The sequence below is a fragment of the Papio anubis genome, chromosome 12 (genome assembly GCF_008728515.1).
Source record: "Papio anubis isolate 15944 chromosome 12, Panubis1.0, whole genome shotgun sequence".
Taxonomy (NCBI): Eukaryota; Metazoa; Chordata; class Mammalia; order Primates; family Cercopithecidae; genus Papio; species Papio anubis.
The window spans coordinates 51,106,707-51,121,907 of NC_044987.1; the positions used below are offsets into that span (position 1 = coordinate 51,106,707).

At 41.7% G+C, this 15,201-nt stretch overlaps 1 protein-coding gene across 8 annotated transcripts in view; it reads left to right on the plus strand.

Annotated features, from left to right (window-relative positions):
- Positions 1-15,201, plus strand: part of RAB30 (RAB30, member RAS oncogene family) — a 98,016-nt gene that overhangs the window by 55,232 nt on the left and 27,583 nt on the right. The gene's annotated exons all lie outside the window — the stretch shown is intronic.

The window sequence follows — 15,201 nt, forward strand, 5'->3', positions numbered from 1 at the left end:
ATGCAAATTAAAACCACAATGAGATACCTTACTCCATAGAATGGCCATGAATTGAAAAATCAAAATAATAGATGTTGGTGCGAATATAAAATGCAAAAAACTCTACCCTAGAAATAGAATCACCCTCTGCTGCCGGGCTGGAGTGCAGTGGTGCAATCTCGGCTCACTGCAGCCTCATGCCTCCCGGGTTCAAAGCTGATTCTCCTGTCTCCAGCCACAGTAGCTGAGGACTGCAGTAGCGACCGCATGCAGCTAATTTTTGTATTTTAGTAGAGATGGGGTTTCTACCATGCTGGCCAGGATAGTCTCGATCTCCCTGACCTTGATCCACTCACCTCGACCTCAAGTTCACAGGGATTACAGGTGTAGGAACCACACACTGATAAATAGAACACTTCTACACTGCTGGTGAGGAGTAAACTAAATTACAGCCACTGTGAAGGCTTCATGCAGGATCCCATATTAAAAGAACTAAAGTAGAACCCCACCATTTCCAGTCCAGCAATCCCACTACTGAGTATCCCCAAATAAAAGAATCATTATATAGAAAAAAGAACCTTGCACACACATGTTTATAGCAGCACAATTCACAATTGAAAAAATATGGAACCAGCTTAAATGCCCATCAACAAATGAGCAGATAAAGAAAATGTGGTATATAGACACCATGATATATAACTCAGTCATAAAAAGCAATGAAATAATGGCATTTGCAGCAAGCTGCGTGGAGTTGGAGATCATTATTCTAAGTGAAATAACTCAGGAATGGAAAATTAAATATCGTATGTTCTCACTTATAAGTGGGAGCTAAGCTATGAGGATGTAAAGGCATAAAAATGACATGGACTTTGGGGACTTGGAGGGAAAGGTGGGAGGGAGGTGAGGGATAAAAGACTACACATTGGGTACAGTGTACACTGCCTGGGTGACTGGTGCACCAAAATCTCAGAAATTATCACTAAAGAACTTAGCCATGTAATAAAAAAACCACCTGTTCCCCACAAAGTATTTAAATTAAAAAAAGTTAAAAAGGAAATAAAAATCTCTTTGTTACATTATTATTATTATTTTGATACAGGGTCTCACTCCTGTTGCCCAGGCTGGAGTGCACCAGCACTATCTCAGCTCACTGCACCCTCTACTTCCCAGGCTCAGATGATATTCCCACTTCACCCTCTCTAGTAGCTGGGACTAGTAGCGTGCGCCAACATGCCCAGCTAATTTTTGTATTTTTTTTAGAGATAGGGTTTCGTCATGTTGCCCAAGCTAGTCTCAAACTGCTGGTCTCACGGGATCTGCCTGCCTCATTCTCCCAAAGTGTTGAGATTACAGGCATGAGCTACCATGCCCAGCCCTTGTCTTTGTTTTAACCTTAGTTATTCTCTTAACAGCATTTGACAAGACTGATCACCATTTTCTTTGACACTCTACTTCTTGATTCTCTTCCTACCTCTCTAAGCTTTCTTTAGTCACCTTCTTCCCTCAATCTCTAAATGGTGATATGCCCAGTTTCTGAAATGGCCCTCTTCTCTATTTATCCACTCTCCATAGATATCCTCTGATGATTCAATGGCTTTAAATAACATCCATTTGCTAGTGACTGTTAGGTTTGTATCTTTAGTCTCAAATTCTCTCTCTGGAACTTCAGATTCATGTCCACATAGATGTCTAAGAGTCCTTTCAAATTTAACATGGCCAAAAGAGGACTCTTGATTCAGCTCCACTCCAATCTCGCTGTTTTCCCAACTTCACAAAGTGGTGCCATTATCCCCCCATGTGCGCAAGTCAAATATCTAGGTATTACTTTTGATTTCTTTCTTTCTTTCCCATCCTCTTTCCAATCCTTTACCAAGTTCTATCTTCTCTATCTTCAAAAACACTCCAAAATTTATACCCTTCTCTCTGTCTCCACTACTAACACCCTGGTCCAAGCCATATGATCTCTCACCTAGACTATTTGCAGTAGCCTCCTAACTGTCTGTTTGTTTCTACTGGTGTCCACACCATAATACCCTCCATTACAGAGCCTAGAAAAAATTTTTAAAATGACAATTGGTTTGTGTCACATTTCTTAAAAGCCTCTACGTGGCCTTACATTGAACTCAGAATGAAATCCAAACTCCTTGCCCTGGCTTTCCAAGCTCTGTGTGACCTGTCCCACGGCAGTCTCCCAGTTCTCTTCTTGTTGACCATGTGCTCAGCCTCAGTGTCCCTTCTTTCAGTTCCTTGAACATACCAAGCTCATTGTCACATAGGGCCCCTGTACTTGATGATCTCTATGCCTGAAATGTACTTCTTCCATTCTTCATGTGCTTGACTCACCCCTTCCTTCTTTCCTCTTTCTTTTCTTCCTTTCCTTTCCTTTCCTTTTCTTTCTCTCCCTCGCTCTCTCTTTCCTTTCAAGAGGAAAGAGGTCTTGGTCTGTTGCTTTGGTTGGAGTACACTGGCATCATCAAAGCTCACTGCAGCCTTGACCTCCTGGGCACAGGGGACCCCTCTGCATCAGCCTCCTGAGTAGCTGGGACTACAGGTGTGTACCACCACATCCAGCTAATTTTTTAATTTTTTGTAGAGATGAGGTCTCACCGTGTTGTCCAGTCTGGTCTTAAACTCCTGGGCTTAAGTGATCCTCCAGCCTCAGCCTCCCAGAGTGCTGGGATTACAGATGTGAACCACTAAGCCTGGCCTGGCTCTTTCTTATTCAGTTCTCATCTTAAATATACCCACTTCAGAGAGAACTTCTGTGATAGCTATCCAGTCTTTTCCTCCTATTTTAATTCTCTGCTAGCACTTATCACTGTCTGGTACTTTTCTTGTTTATTTATGTATATGCTTATTTTCCCATTCATTCATTCATTGCTCTATTATTATGCTGTATGAGAGGGGGACCTTGTCTTCTTGTTCATCATGGTATCCCCTGCTTCTGGATATGTGACTTGCACATAGTAGATGCTCAGGACAAATGTATGAAATGAGTGAATGTTTTTCTCACCTGTAAGATAGAAAGGCCAAGTCTCAGAGTTGTTGAGGACTTGAATTATCTAATTTGATAAACAGGTAAAGTGGACAGGTCTGTGTCTAGCACATTGTGTTTATAGAAAGTATTATTTTCTAAGTATCTGGCTTATTGTAGACGTTCGACAAAGGTTAGTTCTCTTTCTTTATTTCCTGCAGTCTGGATCACCTGCAGTATTTTATAATTAATTGACCTGCACTTTGGGTCCCCCAACACACACAGGGACACTGCATTGTAGCAAGGTTTGACTTTCTCTTGGGAAATTATAGTTTTCTTCTCTTTGGTTATATGATCTTTGCCAATTAACTCTCCTTAAGATCAAAGTGCTTTGGGGTTTGATTTCCTCATCCTAGTGTTTAGTTTCTCTGAAAAGCACTCTCAGCTTTTGTGTGTACTGATCAGTTTTTCTTTTGCATTTATTTAATATTTAGTCTACTGAAATGTCAGGCAAGGAGAATACAGATAGGAATTTGCAGGAGCCTCTGTCCTTAAGGCCTAGTGGAGGAAACAGGATACATAAACCAACAAGAATAATAAAGTGTCTGGCCAGGCGCAGTGGCTCATGCCTGTAATTCCAGCACTTTGGGAGGCTGAGGCAGGCGGATCACTTGAGGTCAGGAGTTTGAGACCAGCCTGGCCAACATGGCAAAACCCCTGTCTCTACTAAAAATACAAAAATTAGCCAGGTGTGGTGGTGCATGCCTGTAATCCCAACTACTAGGGAGGCTGAGGCAGGAGAATTTCTTGAACCCAGGAGGCGGAGGTTGCAGTGAGCCAAAGTCACACCATTGCACTCCAGCCTGGGCAACAGAGTGAAACTCTGTCTCAAAACAATAAAAATTAAAATTAAAAAATAGGCCGGGCGCGATGGCTCAAGCCTGTAATCCCAGCACTTTGGGAGGCCGAGACGGGTTGATCACGAGGTCAGGAGATCGAGACCATCCTGGCTAACACGGTGAAACCCCGTCTCTACTAAAAAATACAAAAAACTAGCCGGGTGAGGTGGCGGGCACCTGTAGTCCCAGCTACTTGGGAGGCTGAGGCAGGAGTATGGCGTGAACCCGGGAGGCAGAGCTTGCAGTGAGCTGAGATCTGGCCACTGCACTCCAGCCTGGGTGACAGAGCGAGACTCCGTCTCAAAAAAAAAAAATTAAAAAAAAAATTGTCTATGGAGAAAGTCTGCAGAACATAGAGGAGGCACAAAGTAGAGAGTGACCAGTTCACAGGGAGGGTGGGTACGGTTTGAGAGATAATTGGTTGTTTACCACCCAGTAAAGAGAGATGAGCCCTGTGAGTAAAGGTGTCTAGGGGCCCATGCTCTGGGAACTTGGCAAGACTGTGTGATCGTAACAGTAGTCATAGTGGTAACAGGTTATGAGAAGCAAAGTCTGAAAGATATGAGGTGCTGGGCTGTGGAGGGCTCTGCATGCCCTGAGGGAGAATTTGAACTTTCGCCAACAGTAACAATAACAGTAGCAGCACCTAACATTTATTGAGCACTTCCTCTTTGCCAGGCCCTCTTCTTTGTACTTTATTGTATTAATTCCTTTAATCTGCACAACAGTCCTATAAGGTAAATACTGTTATTATCCCTATTTGTAAATAAATACACATAAGATAGGTATTGAATTTGTTCTTAAAAATAATAATAAATAAATATAGGCACCGAGAGGACAAGGAACTTGCCCAAGGTCACCCAACTCATCAAGAGCATTCAGAGCATTCAGAAAGAGCATTCTGAGGATTCAGACTCAGGCAGTGTGGCTCCAAAGTTTGCCCTCTTAACCAGGGCACTGTACTACTTCTTACGGACAACTTTGTGGGGGCAGCCAGAGCCCTGGAAGAGTTTTAAGTGTGGGAATGACATGATTAGATTAGTTCTTTGGAGAGACTGCAGTGGAGTCGCATTGCATCTTGTACAAGTGTTCATTTCTAAAAGCATTGAAGGCAAAAAATGCCAAGTTCTATTTCTTCTTGCCTCTGAGTGAGGTTTGCTATGCTAGTGGTGGCATACCACATCTTAGACAGTCCAACACAGCAGCTTTTTTCCTCCATCCTTAGGACAGAGGGCAGAGTCTTTGGAAGACCTGCATATAATAGATGAATCATCAGTTTGTGTTGAGGGACCCTGTCGTTTGAGAAGCACAAAAGCATCACACTCCTGCAGAAACTGAGCCCCTCAGTGGTGACAACAGACTGAGCCTCCCTTCATTTAGTGCATGGCCAAGCCTGTGCATTGCTTGGATAGTGTTTTTCCCTGCCCTTGTTTCTCTCTCTAGTCCATAGTGATATGGGTGCGCATTAGGCCTGTGATGGTCTGCATTGCATTTGGCAGCAGAATGGAAGAAGGACAGCCTGCATGTGGGGAGGCAGGAGGAAGGCAGGGAAAACAAGCAGAACACAGCAGCTGCTGCCCAGCTACCAGAGTCTGGCCTTGGTGAAGGGAAGGGCAGGAGGCCAGGAGAGTAAAGGTGTGAGAAATGTGAAGGAAGTTAAATATTCTGGACCTAATGATCAATTGAATTGGTTTCCTTCAGCTTTCTTCTGATCTGAAAACTTAGTACCTCATTGTATCTTTTTGTTTTCAGTCTGTTAAACGCCTTTCTAATTCCAACTAGGTTATGCACTCTCCAGCTTTAATACACAGTACTCGCCATGCTCTTGGCTTATGGCTACTGAAATAGGCCTAAAAGTCATCTACAGGTGTTAGGAACCTTGATTGGTCCATCTATTTTGTCATAGTGGTACATTATTCTGTTTTATTACTTACAAACTGACATTATATGAGGTCTCTTGATAGCCGCCACTATGTTATAGTACAAGATTTATATTAAGTTCTCTGGTTTCTCAAAATTGAAATGATTTTGTAACTGCTTTAAAGAATTGTTGATACGATTACAACAACGATCAAAACAAAACAAAACCAGCCGGTACATAGGAAAAAGAAACTAGGAGAAACACATCAAAATGCTGACAGTGATTGCATTCATATTGGCAATTTCATTTTTCCCTTTTCTGTGTTTCCAAAGTTCTGAAAATGTGTCTATGGTACATGCAAAATGTTAACAACTTGTTTTTTAAAAAATAACAGACTTCAAAAATAAAAGCTCTCTGTAATCTCATAATTCTAGCATAACACATTTTTACTTTTGAAATGCTCTTGTTGATATACATGCGTATTTTTCATAGCTGCAGTCCTGACAAATGCAGCTTTGTGAATTCTTTTTATTTTACAGCCTATTGTCAACACTATTTCATTTTTCTACATAGTTTTCATAATTGGCATTTCTAATGGCTGCCTTGCATTCCATGGTGTTGATGTTCTATATGGAACTTTCCTTTGGACATTTTGATTGTTTCTAGTTCTTCACTCTTTTAGATAAGAGGTAATGAATATTTTTGTTCATTTGGCATTTTGGGTTCATTCAGTTATTTCCCTAACGTGAATTCTTAGCAGTGAACTAACTGCATGAAAGGTTTGAATTCTTTTATGGCTTTTGGTATGTGCCAAGTAAGACCCTGCCTTCTAAAAGAGCCCATTGAATGTGGATGGTCACTGGCTTCATATATGTGTACCTGTCCCATGTTTCTCTCCCCACTATTGAGCCCCTAAGATATTTCAATAATGTGCATTGGAAAAGACATAAATATTTTTAAAAAGGAAAGAAGCTATTCATAATCTCACCACCCAGAGGTAAGAATTTTAAAAATATATTTCCTTCTAAGTATTTATTTATTTATTTTTGTTTTTGTTTTTTAGAGACAGGATTTCACTCTGTCTGGAGTGCAATGGCATGATCACAGTTCACTGTAATGCCTAACTTCTAGGCTCAAGAGATCTTCCCACATCAGCCTCCTGAGTAGCTAGGAACATCATATGACACCACACCTGGCTAATTTTTAAATTTCTTGTAGAGGTTGGGTCTTGCTATGTTGCCTAGGCTGGTCTCAAACTCCTGGCCTCAAGTGATCCTTCCTTCTTGCCATCCCAAAGCACTGGGATAATAGGCACAAGCCACCACACCCAGTCCAAATATTTATTTCATAATGTTGTGTCATGTGGCTTCTCTATTAGCCCTTCTCTATTGCTGTATAGAGGTTTTACTTCTCCCTCCATCTTGGGGGTCCTCTTGGCCAGATGTGGTGGCCCAAACCTATAATCCCAGCACTTTGAAAGTCCAAGGTAGGAGGATCACTTGAGAGCAGGAGTTCAAGACCAGCCTGGACAACATAGTGAGAACATATCACTACAAAAAGTAAAAGTAAGTAAATAAGTAAATCTTTGTGCACATTTAGGAAGCATTCTGTAGGAAAATTCCCAGAAGCAGAATTTTCCTCTTGCTGGGTTGAAGTGTGTGGACCTTGTGAAGACTTTTGATGAGTATTGAAAGGCTTTTGATGAGTATTAATGAGTACTGAAAAGTTGCTAGTGAGGAAAGTTGTGCCTCTTTCTACTTCACCTGTTAATGTTTGGATGCCATTCCTGCCTTCAATAAGTTAACACCAGTGGCCATTTATTTATCTGTTTATCTTGAAATAAGTTTGGACCTCTCTAGTCTTCTGTTCTTTGTATTTATTTATTTGTTTGTTTGTTTGTTTGTTTATTTTTGGTGTTTTTGGATCCCTGGGCATGTTGTTCCTGGAATTAAAATCCCAGAATTTATATTTTATTTAGGATTTCCCTCATGTTCCATCTGTTGGTAAGTTTCACACATCCACATCTTCCACCCAGCCCTCAAACTGTACCCTGCAGCATGGTTACAGAATTATTGATTTCATAGACTTTTTGAAATCTAGAACTCTTTGAAAGAGACTACTTATTTTGGCTTAAAAATTTCCCATTTTTGGCCGAGCGTGGTGGCTCATGCCTGTAATTCCAGCACTTTGGGAGGCCGAGGCGGGCGGATTGCCTGAGGTCAGAAGTTTGAGAACAGCCTGACCAACATGATGAAACTGTCTGTGCTAAAAATACGAAAATTAGCCGGGCATGGTGGTGGGTGCCTGTAATCCCAGCTACTCGGGAGGCTGAGACAGGAGAATTGCTTGAACCTGGGAGGTGGAGATTGCAGTGAGCTGGGATCTCGCCATTGCACTTCAGCCTGGATGACAAGAAACTCTGCTAAAAAAAAAAAAAAAAAAAAAAAAAAGGTTCCTGCTTTTTGGCCGTTTCTTTAATACATACTTGTTGAATTCAAGTTTAAGGAGCCCAGAGTTCATTGTTACGTGATGGAGTCTAAGGTATATGGGAATTGAAGAGAGGTGAATTTCGGCCAGATTATGAAAAGCCTTGTTACACCAACCTACCTAAGGAGTTTAACTGCATCCTCAAGGCTGATAATTAGTTGGCACTTTTGGGAAAACACTTCGTAGACTGGCCGCAGGGAACCTGGTTAGAAGTTCACAGGAGGCTGGATGGGGGAGAGCTGGATGAGGCCCTGAGCCATGTTGGTGCAGTAGGGACAGGGGTTAAGCAGGGGTGTATTCAAGCAGGCCTTGGTGACAGATAGGTGGTTATGGTATGCTGTGTGTGTGTGTGTGTGTGTGTGCGCGCGCGCGCGCATGTGTGTGTGTCCGTCCCTGTTGACGGAAAATTTGTACTCTATCTTCTGCATAAGAATTGGCCATGATGCAGGAATTTGCCAAGATAATGCACTGGAAAACACTTCGGAAACTAAAAGTGCTCTATAGATGTAAAAACATATTGATAGTGACAGTATGTAAGAAATTCTGCTCAATGGGGCTGATTCAAGGATGCAATAATGGTCTGCTGTGTGTAAAGCTCTAGACAAGTAGTCATTCTTCTGCTTGACACAGGACCTGTCACAAACTTGAGAGACAAACTTGGGAGAGTTCTTTTTTTGTCTTCATCTATTCGGGTTGCTGAGCATGTGGACACTTGCTTCCCTATCACTTTTTCTCCTGCTTCCAGTGAGGAGGGAGTCTGAACAGCTGAGGGAGGGGTCCAGCCTGGTATGACAGTCTTCCATCGGGGAGAAGACATCTCTGTTCCTGGTACGCCTCTGATCTCCAGGGCAGAGGACCATCAGGGGAAAGACTTGAGCCCAGTTCTGAGCCATGGCTCTGACCTCTGGCTGCCTGGCCAGGCTGCTTTGTGTGTTCAGTCGGGGGGGAGGAGACTGAATAAGCCGATAAGAAGGTTCTTCCTGTCCAGCCAAGCAGGCGCAGGGAAGCTTCTGCAGAGGAAAGATTAGACACGGTCCCTGATTTAGAGAATACAACTGGGAGGGCAATGGGGCAAAGCCCAGAGCTCTTTGCAGTGGTATTGTTTATTGTTGGAGGACAACAGAGGGAGCCCCACCTGCTTGTGCAGAAGACAGAAACAGCGAGTTGGGTCTGCAAGGTCCTTTTTTAGGGCCGTTTAACAAACATGTTTTGCAGACAGAAGTTCTCCAACTTGGAAAGGGGTTGATGAGTGGGAGGGGTATCCTTTTTCTTCCCCCAGGAAACAAAGCAGGAGCATTTCCAGGCACATCTGAGCCTCTTTGTCAAACACCTGCTCCCAGGTGCTGTGATACAAAACAAATTAGCCCCGCCTGGGGAGTTAACTGAGTGGGTCCTAAGTGGTGGCCTCCTCCCTTCTGCTCTCACCCGTCTGTGGAAAACCAAATCTGTGCTTAGTGCAGGGATGCTCCCTATGGCCAGCTTCTCACTATGGCAGAAAGAGCACCAGAAGATAATTCAGGTGTTTGCTTGGGTTAATGCTGACAAAATGCTGCTTTGTGGAATCATTCTCATGTTTGGAATCCCAAATCTGTTTTGTATTTCTAGGAATGAGGAAAATATCAAACATAATATACAAAGAATAAAATCGAATATTTGATTGTCTTGATTTTTGAAAATAGTATTGTGGAGGTCTCAGGCCTGCTTTATTTTTCATTTTCATTTTTACTTTTTGCATATCTTAAAAAGTATTCCAAGGGCTGCTTCTGAGTTCCTTCCTCCTAACTCCACCCCCACACCATGGCATGTGTTCATGCCAGCCCCCCTGATGGTTTTGTCTGTGGCCTTGCCCAATAGGGATTTATATTTGCAGATCTTATTTGTCCTGGCAGCAGCTCTGATTTGGAGTCAGCGGACCTGTGTTTGCTCTTCTGGCTCTGTTGCTTACAAGCTGCGTGGCCTGAGGCAAGTCACTATCTTGGTTTCAAATCTCATCTCTGTAAAATGGGGAGAAAAAGATGAGCTCCTTCTGCTTCCTCAGAAATGTTCTGTGTCAGAGTGAAGTGAGAGTAATTTCTAAGCTGTATGAATGTGTGAGAGTTTTGTTTTTATTCATGACACAAGCAAGCTATTGTTTGATCCATTGGTTTTGGCTGCCATACTGTGGATACTTGGTTTTGAGGGAAGTCGGTGTGAAAAAATGAATCCTCCTTGTAGAGACTCACTATGCTGAGACATGGTTTAGAGAAGGCAGTAATACACACGGTGAACTGGAAAAGCAACTCCAGAGTCTGGGTGGGACATTCCTTCTTGGGGTCTCTGTCCCATGAAGGGGTGCAGCTAGGCAGACAAAGAGAAAGACAGAAAGATTAAAACAGAGCACCCCAAATAGATCTTTTTTTATAAAAAAGGGCCTCCCCCTGTATTAGGAAAACTTTCTTTCTTTTGAATCACTACTATAGACTGAATAAAAGGGCAGAGTATATTTTAAGAGTTGGAGGTTATCTTCTTTCCTAGAAAGAGCTAAATATTATAGCCTCCCCAGGGGCAACTACTGTTGCCAGTTTTTTTGTATCATTCCAAAAATATCTTGTGCCTATACAGATATAGACTCACATGCCCCCACCATTTCTTCATACTATAAACACACCATTCTTTGCCTTGCTTCTTTCATTTAATATATCTTGCAGATATCCATAGCAGGCTGTGTGGTGGTCCATTGTTGTATGGCTACCTTAATCTATATAACCATTTTCTGCTGATGGACTTTTAGGTTGTTTTTGTAATTGCTATTCCAAATACTGTTGTAATAAATATCCCACTACATGTGCCTTTGTGAGTATAAATGTGATAGATTCCTAGAAGTGCAATTGCTGGGTCAGAGGGTTTGTAATAGCGTTTTTAGCTTTAAATCAATAGTGCTCTCCATAGAGGTTGCATTGATTTACCTCCCACCAGTAGTATACAAGTGCCCCATTTCTCTATACTGTCACCAGTACAGGATAAACTTGGGCAATCTGAGATGAATGGCCTCTTGTTATAACTATATATAGTTAAAATTATAATTTATAATTATAAATTTACTATAGTTTGAATTTACTTTTGTGAGTAAATTTGATCAGTTAAAAAAAAAATGTAAGTGCTATTTTTATTCCTTTCTTGTGAATTATCTGCTCATGTCCTTAGCCTGTTTTTTCTAGGGGGTTATTGAATTTTTCATATTCATTTTATAGGAACTTTCTGTGCATGTAATCAGTTAGACCTCAATAATATATATTGCAGATATTTAGTCAGTTCTTCATTTTTACTGTTTTGCCATTTAGAATTTTGAAACATTTAATGAAATTTCTCAGTCTTTTTACTTTATAGCCTTGATTTTGAGTAATTCTTAAAAAGCCTTCTCTACTTTAAGATTTTGTGTGTGTGTGTGTGTGTGTGTGTGTGTGTGTGTGTGTGTGTATATAATGTTTTCTTCTAGTACTTTTATGCCTTCGGTTTTTTAGATCCAAACTTTGAATCCATCCAGAATTTGTTTTAGTATAAGGAGTGAGACAAACCTCCAACTTAATTTTTTTCCAAAAGACCTGGGTTTTGAATCCAGGCACTTTTACTCATTAGCTGTTTGATTTTTGAACTAATTAATCTCTCTGAACCTCAATTTTTTTATCTGTATAATGGGAATAGTAACACCCATTTGATGGACTACTGAAAAGATTAAATAAGATTACGTGTGGAAAACATTTAGCACCATTCCTAGCACACATTGTGTTCAAATCATGGTCCAAATGGCCAGGAACCTGGGAACACATAGTATGTTCGGGCAGAGGAGAAATTCTAGATGGCCAGGATACCGAGGCCACCTTGTGACTCACTAGTGTGTCAGAGTAAGTCAGTAACTTCATCACCTAAACCCTCAGTTTCCTCATTTGCAAAATGATGAGAGCTTTCTCTTGAAGTTGTTGGGAGGTCCGGATTAGATAATGTCTGTGAAAGAATTTTGTAAACTATAAAGGGCCATGTAAAAATGCTGGAGTTTACAGTCTGGTGAATAAGGAGCAGCCACAGCACAGGTGGGTGTTTGACATTTGTGGCCAAGGAGAATAATTAACTTGCAATAACATGAAATTAGCAGCTGATGTAAAGCAAGTGAGCTTGCAGCAGTTGATTATAGTAATAGTTAGTAATTGCCTCCTAGTGATTAAGCAATAATGAGCTTCCAGGGACAGAATCTTGTTAGGTGGAAAGATGGATCAAAGGCTTTCAATTCAACGTACACTTACTGAACACAACAGTGGGATAAGAAGAGACAGGTGTCTTGTTGAGGTACAGTCCTTGTCCTTAAGGATAGTAAGGGTGAGAGACACATATAGCATGGCTCCTTCCACGGGCCAGATGCACACGTGGGGACATACTTGGAGGAAGGTCCACAGTGCTCTGGGATCATCAAAGAGGGTGAGACTCACCTGCTGAGCCCTCTGTGCCAGTCTGAACCCACCCTCCAGAGTCTGGCCCAGATTCTAAAGAACCCCTATGATGCCTTCTTGAAATTTTACTTGCCCTTTTTTATTCCTCTGGCTGTTTTGGATTTATCAGGGATATCTTGTTTCTCATGCCCTGCCCATCACCCTCCATAGCTTCTGGGCAAGCATGGTGTTATGCCTAGGGCCTCTATTTCTACTGCGATCTGAGTACTGAGATAGGATGTCCAGTTCATTTTGAAGTTCAGATAAACAACAAACTTTAAAATATGTCTCATGCAATATTTGGAACAAATTTATATTAAAATGTATTTGTTGCCATCTGACCATCTGAAACTGAAATTTGACATGGTCAGGGTGACATGACCTGGATTTCTTATTTTTTTTTTTTTTAAACTGTGTCTGGCAACCCTACCTGGGCAGCTCTTATTTCAAATGCTATAAAATATAATAGTGTTTACTACACTGTTTCATGGAGCCCTAGTAGCAAGGCATATATAAAAGGTGTTTTATGCCCGGCTAGGTGGCTCACGCCTGTAATCCTAGCACTTTGGGAGGCCGAGGTGGGCGGATCACAAGGTCAGGAGATCCAGACCATCCTGGCTAACACGGTGAAACCCCGTCTCTACTAAAAATACAAAAAATTAGCTGGGCGCGGTAGCAGGCGCCCTAGCTGAGGCAGGAGAATGACGTGAACCCAGGAGGCAGAGCTTGCAGTGAGGGAGATCGGGCCACTGCACTCCAGCCTGGGTGACAGAGCGAGACTCCGTCTCAAAAAAAAAAAAGATGTTTTATATGAGAAAAGAATTCTCAGCTAAAATCATGTTTGGTAAATCCTGGATTAAATGAAGTTAACTAGCCTTCATTATGGGAAGTTTCAGAACATTTTAAACCTCCAAGATTGGGTGATAATAGTATTTCTCAGAGTTGTGTTACTGTGAAGCTATCCTCTACACCCCCCACTTACTGAGTATCTAGGGTCATATGACCAAACGTTGAATGAATTTTGAGGGTCTCTGGTAATCGGTTCTATTTGCAGACCATGAGTTCTGATTTTGGGTTTTGGGAAAATACCATTCTATCGAAAAAAATTTATATAATTCTATGATGTTGTTTTTGTTTTTTAAATTAATAAATTTGTAATAAAATATACACATAGACACGAGTATATATAAAGAAAAAGACTAGAGCCAGGTGCAGTAGCTCACGCCTATAATCCCAGCACTTTGGGAGGCTGAGGTGGGCGGATCACCTGAGGTTGGGAGTTCGAGACCAGTATGACCAACGTGGAGAAACCCTGTCTCTACTAAAAATACAAATTAGCCAGGCATGGTGGCACATGCCTGTAATCCCCGCTACTGGGGAGGCTGAGGTAGGAGAATCACTTGAACCCAGGAGGCAGAGGTTGCAGTGAGCCGAGATCGCGCCATTGCACTCCATCCTGGGCAGTAGGAGTGAAATTCTGTCTAAAAAGAAAAAAGAAAAAGACTAGAAGGATGTATACCAGAATGCTAACTAATTATTCCCCGGAGAAGGTCTGGGTAGGGAAGGAGATGATAGATAATTTTCTTTTCCTTTTTGCTTGTCTGTATTTTCTGCAATCAGTATGTATGATTTTTGTCAGAATGCTGGGAAAAACTATTTATATATTTTTGAAAGGAGTACCTGTCCATATATTATCTTATTTGCCTGTCATGCAACTCAGTGGTATAGGTTCTAATATCATCCCCATTTTGTGGATAAGGAAACTACACAGTGCTCTTTAACAGACCCAGGCCCTCTGGCTTCATTGCCTACGCTGCCTCTTTGGTATGAAAGAGTAACCACACTTGCTGCCATGGGAAGGGGCCTTGTTGCCTGTTTACCCAGCCCCTCCCTTTACAGACCAAGTCAAGGCCCAAAGGACCTGCCTGAGACACACAGTTTTTGAATAAGGACAAGTCGCCAAAATATTTTAGGGGACTGGGGTTGGAGGTGTGTCAGAAAGTTGGGGAGAAGACCTGGCCTCTGACTTTATCTGTTATATTGAGCCCTAAAGGGAAAGAGGAAAAATGCACAGGTGTGCAACAGTGAATACAGGCTTTTTTTAAGGCCACTTATTCACTGATTTATTGATAGAGTCCCACTGTGTTGCTCAGGGTGGAATGCAGTGGTGTGATCATGGGTCACTGCAACCTTGAACTCCTGGGCTCAAATGATCCTCCTGCCTCAGCCTTCCAAAATGCTAGAGTTACAGGCGTGAGCCACCATGCCTGGTAAAGGCCACTTTTAAAGAATGGTTTAAATGTTGCCAAATTCACGTTGCTTAGAATGGTTTTTGTTTTTCTTTTCAAGCTTTTCATACTAGATTTCATTTCCTGTACCTTTTTAAAATTCATTTTTTTTATCTTGCTCATCTGTTTTTCCAGTTTGAATCTTATCCATGTATCCATTTATTTACAACTGTTGTGGTGATGATGATACTGGGGATTTTGCTTGCTCATCTATGCTCCTGTTTGTATTCCCTGTGCCTGGTACTTACTTACA